Consider the following 8,375-nt stretch of genomic DNA (forward strand, 5'->3'; position numbering starts at 1 on the left):
GAGGGGTGGTCCTCACGTCCTCATTCACTGCATTTGCTCTATCTGCTCACAGCAGGTGAGTAGGCTTCAGTGGAAGAAGGACGTTTTACTGGAGCTTAAAATACTGATTTCTTGTTAATCCGATGGGCATGTGACCCTCCAGCATATGGGGAAAGTGGCTCTGTAATCTGATTTGTTAAACACCTGTTACTTCTTTGAAGGTACTTTTGTTCAAATTGCTCACTTTTGTATTGTCTTGTTCTAATGCTTGCTGTAAATCATAAATGTACCAATAATCAGCTAATAAAATTTTCAACTCGCCGGATTTCTATATCAACAAAACAATTTGCATTTTCCTGGTATCATGTAAATCAGACACTTTATTTACAAGACACCATGGAAAACAGTCTGAGCTCTGGATTAGGGAAGGCAGGCCCGTGGCGCTGCGGGGACGGGTCGGGAGGGACGCCCTCTGGCCTCATTTCTGGCACTTGTTACCGTGGCGCCCAGGCGCGAGCTGTCTGTCCTGCTTTCCTTTCAGGTGACACGAGGAGGACTGGTTTCACAAGCCATCTCTCTTGCCCCATCCAGCTGCCAGGAACAGCAGCAGCGCCCGCACAGCCGCACCCGCGAGCTCAGGGGACACGCGCATGGACTGCCCCAGAGCCGCGTGGCCGCCCCCTGCCCGGGAAGCATACCCGCCGCGCCCGGCAGCCTGATCTCCCCTGTGTCCTTCCTTCAGCTGCAGCCACAGGCAGTCGCTCAGCCTCTGGAGCTTCCATTTCTTCAAGTGGGAGAGGACGATGACCCGAGTACGCACGTCCTGGAGATGGTAGGAAGGGGCCATGACAGGCTCCGCAGAGAAGCCTCAGAGCCTGCGGGGCCCAGCAGGTGCTCAGCGATCGTGCTCGCCTTCTCTGAGACGCATAGTAGGTCCCTGTCAGCCAGGCGTTCTTGGGGTTTCTCCAGCCTCAGAAGCACAAGCCTCCGGGATTGCACAGAACCGTTACTGGTTAGGGGGGCTTGGGGGGGGTCCGTCGGTGAAGCAGCTGCTTTCAGCTCGGGCACAATGCTGGGGTCCTGGGATCGAGCCCCGCAGGGGGCGCCCTGCTCAGCAGGGAGCCTGCTTCTCCCTCTGGCCCTCCCCCTGCTTGTGTGCTCTGTCAAATAAATACATAATACCTTTTTATAAAAGTTGCTAATTTAGAAGTGCCATCCCTGATAAGCTCCAATTTCAATGATGTAATCATAATTATGATTTTAATGAACGAAGCACAAGCCGGCTTCTAGGTGGCAGGCCGCATTCTGAGAACACCGGGCGTATTAAAGAGCTCAGCTCCTAACAAGGAGGGTATGGCGTTGTCACCCCACGGTTACCCAGAAGCATGTCCGTCCACGGCTCGGGACACCCAGCTGAGGGGCCGTGAGTGTGTGAAGCCACGAGGTCTGCCCCAGAACTCCTGCTCTGAACCACTTGCTTGATTATTTTATAAGAATTGCCGAGTCCACCCCTCGTTGCTCCTGACCTCCCACTGTCGGCCATCAGCGACTCCACAGGGCCTGCGGGTGGCCTTCTGTCGGCGACCCGGGCTGCAGCCCCTCCCCAGCCACCCTGAGTCCGGGCACCATGGTCGGGGGAAAGCTGAGTCAGACAGAGCTGTTGGTTGGGACAAGTGACGGACAGACCCTGGGTGAAGACAGACCTGTGTCTGTCCTGCCGTGGAAGAGGAAGGGGAGCACCTCCCACGCTGCCTGCGTGCTGGGAGCGCTGGCCTTCCTTAAGCTCTCAATTCACAGGGTTTGTCTTATTCACTACGTAGTAATTACGGGCCTAACTTAGGACAACCGGTTAGGTGCCGAGGATGTAGCAGGAAGGTGAGACGTCCTCACTGCCCGTCCAAAGCCGGGGTGCGACGCTAAGGAGTAGGCTGTTCTTAACCCCAGGTCGCAACGAGGCGAGGGAAGCCCAGAGGGGCTGAGGAGCCGGGGCCCTGGTCTCCGTCGTTAGCCCCGCTCCTCGACCCCACCAGCCACTTGCTGAAGTCTGTTCCTGAAGGCTTTTGGTCGCAAGTGACAGAAAAGGAAATCAAACAGCCTTAAACTCAACCAGGAATTCTGGAATTTGCCCTGAGACCAAGGCCTCGGCAGGGCAGAGAAGGTGCTGGCATGAGGGAGGCCTTGGCCCCGGGAGTCCCACGGGGTGGACAGTGTCTCCCTCGTGCTCTTGTTCCCGTGTCTCTGCATTTTGGATGGATTTCTTCCTACGTCAGCCGGGTTTTCTCCACGTCCCGGGGTGCGGTTTCTGGCCTAGTGGCTCACGACAAAGCACAGAAGGAGGTGCCCTGCTCCCCGTAGTTAGAACCGTCCCAGGGAATCGGATTGACAGCACGGACTACGAGCACGCCTCTGCCCCCATCACTGAGCCCAGATGGGCGAGGGGCTCTGATGTCTCTGCCGGCATCACTTACTGCTTCTGTAGCCAGCGCTGACGGCTGACAATCAAACTGGCCGTGGCACAAATGTGGCCGCTGAAGGGCATGAACAGTGCCAATGCTGAGTAAGCACCCGGCAACGACAGTGCCAACGCTGAGTAAGTACCCGGCAACGTCAGTGCCAACGCTGAGTAAGTACCCGGCAACGACAGTGCCAACGCTGAGTAAGTACCCGGCAACGACAGTGCCAATGCGAGTAAGTACCCGGCAACGACAGTGCCAACGCTGAGTAAGCACCCGGCAACGACAGTGCCAACGCTGAGTAAGGTACCCGGCAACGACAGTGCCAACGCTGAGTAAGCACCCGGCAACGACAGTGCCAACGCTGAGTAAGTACCCGGCAACGTCAGTGCCAACGCTGAGTAAGTACGCGGCAACGTCAGTGCCAACGTTGAGTAAGTACCTGGCAACGTCAGTGCCAACACTAGTAAGTACCCAGCAATGTCAGTGCCAATGCTGAGTAAGTACCCGGCAACGCTAGAGCCAACGCTAAGTACCTGGCATGCTAGCCAACACTGAGTAAGTACCCAGCAATGTTTGTGCCAACGCTGAGTAAGTACCCGGCAACATCAGTGCCAACGCTGAGTAAGTACCCGGCAATGTCAGTGCCAACGCTGAGTAAGCACCCAGCAATGTCAGTGCCAATGCTGAGTAAGTACCCGGCAACGTCAGTGCCAACGCTGAGTAAGTACCTGGCAACGTTAGCTGAAGCACAGATTCTAGTGAGGGTCTAGTACAGTACCTTTGCCTCAGGACTAATGCTACTACACTCTCATATTCAAATGCTGTATTGATCGACTTTGTTCTACTATCATGGCCTCTAAAAAAGTTAATTAGGAAGCCTGTTCTGTTTTATTCTTCTCTAAATAACATTTAATATCTGTGTTCCTTGATGTTTAAAAAACATCACCCATAAAAGCACTGGGAAGTAGGTTTGGGAAGAGGATGTCAATATTTATTTAAAATTCTTTCCTGGTGGGGTGCCTGGCTGGCTCAGTTGGTAGGACATGCAACTCTTAATCTCGAGCCCCACTTTGCACACAAAGATTACTTAAAAATAAATGAAAATTTAAAAATAAAATTCTTGGAGCCCCTTGGTTAAGCATCTCACTCTTGACTTCAGCTCAGGTCAGGATCTCAAGGTCGTGAGATTGAACATGTGTTAGTCTCCGTGCTCAGGGAGGAGTATGCTTGAGAGTCCCTCTCCCTCTGCCCCTATCCCTGCTCATGCACTCTCTCTTTCTCTCTAAAATAAAATTAAAAAATAATTTTGAAAAATGAAAATAAAATTATTTCCTGGATATTGGGTGTATTCAAATTTGCACAATTACTAGTATATGGTAGGTACTCAAAATAGGTTACTTTCCTCTCTGACAGGAACACAGAGGAGACCGTACTGTTGAAGATAATTGAGAAAGGATAAAACTTTAAGAAGATTTAAGAATTTTAAGAAGATTAATGTGAGAACAGTGTTGAGAAAGACAAGTATTGGAGAACCCTTTGGGACTGTGCTTCTCAAAACCTGGTGGTGAAGAACCAATGTGTTTTTTTCTTTTTCTTTCTCTTTCTCTTTTTAAAAAGATTTTATTTATATATTTATTTGAGAGAGAGAGAGTGCGAGTGTGTGAGCAGGGAGGGGGGCAGAGGGAGAGGGAGGGTTCAAGCAGAGTCCATCCCAGGACCCCAAGGGACCTGAGCCGAAATCACCAGTCAGATGCTCAACCAACTGAGCCACCCAGGCACCCCTTTTTTTTCTTTTTAAAATTTAATGTTGATCATTTGTAAGACGCAATTATGAATGGCTAGAAAAATAAAATGTAAACAACTGGTATACGAAATACATGCCCGATGACCTATTCTTTCATAAAATCACTTTCTCAAGTTATTGTAAACGTTTCTAAAGAATTGCTGTCAATTTCTGTACTTACCTTGGGTTGGCCTGGGGATAAGCTCTTCGTGGGAGGGTGCTGGTCCCTGCTGGCCGGGTGGGGGGTGGGGGGTGTAAGACCCCCCATGTCAATACTGTCCAGTCAAAGACCACTGGGAACGTGTGTGTTCCTGGGCCATCAGGGTTCTTACTCAGTGTAGCCCTGCAACATTCTGGTCAGAACTAATCAGGACGGACTTTCTGGGGGCGGATTTCGGCTTGTGTTGGGTCCTACTGAGGCATGGTGTCTTGCCTGGGGTTGGACGCCGTCAGCCAGCAGGGCAGCTCTATGACTAAGTATTTTGAAAGGTGCAGGGATAGATAGAATCTAGAGCTTTAATTGGCCAAGAGACAATGGGCCACTCATTTTTAGCTAGGATGGAAAAACATTTTGGTTATTTTTGTGGTTTGGACATGTTCCTGTTTTTGTCTGTGTTCAGATAAGATCACGGAGCGGCCTGGTCTGATGATGTTCCGAGAAATTGTTTCTGTTCCACAGCAAGGCCTCGTGGGGAGTGCCTGGCCGGCCCCCACGCCTGCTTTCTCTCTCTCACCTCAGTGAGGTGACCTGGACTGCAAAAGGTTAAAAGCATTTGAAAAGTAAAGACTGGATGTGGTGAATGGCTGTCACATTCCATGATCAGGCAGGCGCGTTCTGACACAGCGTCCGGGCTGCACCTGACTGTGTGCTCAGGACGTCGGGGGCGGGCCTCTGGAATGTGCGTTTCTAACCAGTCCCAGGAGCTGCTGAGGCTGCCAGGCCACGCGTGGAAAACCACTGCAGTCGGGGGGAGTTTCAAAGGGGGGGGATGTTTACAGGGAGGGAAAGACCTGTTGTAGTTAGCGGCATTCCCACGCACGCACAGTCTAGCGCCTTCTGGAAACACTCTGGTCCATTCTGACACTGGGCTCCACTGTGCGTTTTCCTGGTTCAAGTGACCACTCTCCCACGGGAAGCTCACCAACGAAGATTCCCTACAACATAATTTGTGCAGATTGTTGACAAATAAGTTTGTAATTAACATGAAAGTAAAATTTATGTGTTTAGGGGACCTGGGTGGCTCAGTGGGTTAAACGTCTGCCTTCGGCTCAGGTCATGATCCTGGGGTCCTGGGATCAAGTCCCGCATCAGGCTCCCTGCTCAGCGGGGAGCCTGCTTCTCCCTCTGCCTTTGCCTTGCTTGTGTTCTTGTTTTCTCTCTCGAATAAATATAGATAATCTTAAAAAATATGTGTGTATATTGTCCATCTTCCAGGAAGTTCCCAATTATAAACAAGCAGATCCGTTTCAGGAGAATGGGTTAGAAAACCAGCAATTCAACCCCATTATCTGCAAATTGACTTAGTCACAAGTGGATATTGTACTAAATGCAAAGTAGCCCTTCCAATCCCCTTGTAAACTATTCTCCTCTGTCACTGTTAAAACAGAGTTCCGTAAAAGATGTAATTGCTTATGCTTTGAAATATATAAATGTCTGTACTAAAAAATTTGACATTTTTTCTGAGACATTTGGTGAAAAGAGGAAGTGGTAAATAGGGTGGAACTGGGTGGTCTCTAATTATTCCGAAACAAATTGCTGTCGTTTACTTCCTTCTACATTTGGCCACACAGGGGATAAAGGACAAGAAGAGACACGGACTCTTGCAGCTCAGGTTGGTGGCCTCCATCTTATGATTTATGTGGATTCGGTTGATTCTTTTTGTTGTTGTTGTTGTTTTAAATATTTTATTTTTTAAAGTCATCTCAGCACCCAACATAGGGCTTGAACTCACAACCCTGGCATCAAGAGTCACACGCTCTACAGACGGAACCAGCCACGCACGTGCCCCTGATTCCGTTACTTCTTGACCTAAAAAAATTAAGTCTCCTACAGGGAGTCAGTGTTAGAACTTGAGGATATGATTTTCTACAGCTCTCTCATGAGTCACACATAGTTTGTGAACTCTCTTGTTGCCAGGCTCCCCAGAATCTGGTGATTCAGGAAGAGCAGCTCAGGCCCCTGGCAAGTGTTTCTCCACACGTGGGAGACGTGCTTTCTTTCTGCAAGAAGCTCATCATCTCTGGAGAGAATCGGTCTTGGTAGGGAGCTAGATCCGCCAATCCAACAGGAGAGTTTCGGTGCAGCTCGGAAGGAAATCAAGTGGAACGAGGAGGTTAGCCTTGGGGTTGAGGAGGGTCTCGCACTGATGAGCTCTGGACCAGGAGCAGGTCCCGCTCTGAGGAAGAGCCTCGCTCCGGTGTGTTTCCCCGTGTGAGCTCTCCCGCACCCTCCCGCACCCGGCCCCGGGCCGTGCGTCTCGATTCCAGCGTGCCCGCCTGGTTCACAGCTCTTCTCAAGTGTGTTTCCGGTATGAGAAGCATGCTGATGACGGGGGCGTTCGTGGAGATGGCGAGGAGATGGTAGCTCCGTGAGGACCAGCCTTCAGCTTCCATCATGCAAACGTGATGCATGTTAAGGCAGCACCTGCTATGTGCCAGGCACGGATCGCGTTTCTGGGGCTCCAGCAGTCAACAGCTCGCACAGCTCTTGCCCCAGCGAGGTGAACATTCGCTCCAGCAGCCAACAGCTCACACAGCTCTTGCCCCAGCAAGGTGAACCTTCTGGTGGGAGAGCCTCACGTGGTCCTGGAGGGGTTCACACAGAGACGCGCGGATCCCAGACAACGCCATGGCCGGGACTCCTGCTTCGGATGGGAAAACGTCCACGGTCTGTAAAGCCTTTGAGGTCTTTTGAATGGGTGAACATTTAGTCAATCAACAAACACATATTAAGCAACTTCTTACTGCCAGGTCACTGGAAGCGCGAGCATGCAGAGACTCTGCCACCAAGGAGGTTTTGGTCCTTCTGGGGAGAAAGGCGCGAGCAGTGCCGAAGAGCGGGGTAGGAATAAGTAAGGGGACGGGAGCGCACCAAGGAGGAAGAGAACACTCAGGCCGAAGGGGTTCCGAAAGAAGGACATCGAGGTCAGTTTCAAGGGACGCAGAGCACTTCAGCAGGCAGAATGGGCCTCACAAACAAGGTCACAGAGGCCCTGAACAAAATGGTGTCTGATCCTCGTCTTGATCCTAATTCTGGGGGATAAAAATAGGGCAGAGGGCAGTGGCCTGGGATACGCAAGCGTCCGCACTGTTGAAGGGCAGATCCCAGGATTTGGGAAGGAGACTGATCTTATATTTATTCATTCGTACATTCTTTTAAAAATCATTGAGTCCATATTATGTGCGGGAAGCTTTGTTACACTGACTGGGTTTCAGAAGAAAATGAGTCCACATTCTTGTTCCAAGGAGGGTCCAGGCTGCTGGAGGGCCACAGACACAATGAACTAGGTAGAAGAGAGTGGCGTAGGTGTTGTGTAGACATTTGGGTCAGGACAGCGAGCCCACAGAGACTAAATGAGGAGGAAAGTGGGAGGTGAGGAAAGAGAGAGGAAGGAGAGTTGACAGAGGCGCTGACCTTGGAGATGACAGGCCACCAGCAGGAGGATGGGTCGTGAAGGGAGTCCCCGGGTGCCGGGAGGGCAGCTGAGCCAGCGCTTGTCCTGAGCATGGGGTACACGTCACGAGGGGCTCACTTCTCATGCCGGGACTTCTCAATACCTGCCACGCAGGCCTGCGCTAACGCCCGTGGAGCCCAGGGCAGGGCGCAGGTAGGGTTGCCCGGCCGGTGCCCGTCTCCGCCTGCCCCCTCCTGCGTTCCACAGTCCGCACACACATGCGTGAACCGCACCGTCTGCAAGTCCAGGCTCGGTCCCAGCTCCCTTCAGTGACTTGCCAGGACATCTGGAAAATAACACTGAACAGAAGATGCTGCTTCTGTCCTGCCCGTGTCTCTCTCCTGAGACAAGCCGCATCTGGTCAACGTGGAGGGAAGATGCTGACGGGACACCCGGCCCCGCTTCTGGGGCTGACGGCAGTCGGCGAGGCTGGTGAGCACTGTGGCGTTGGAGTCGGGGGCACGGGTGAAGCACGCAGAAGCA

Source organism: Ailuropoda melanoleuca, chromosome 8, assembly GCF_002007445.2.
Source record: "Ailuropoda melanoleuca isolate Jingjing chromosome 8, ASM200744v2, whole genome shotgun sequence".
Taxonomy (NCBI): domain Eukaryota; kingdom Metazoa; phylum Chordata; class Mammalia; order Carnivora; family Ursidae; genus Ailuropoda; species Ailuropoda melanoleuca.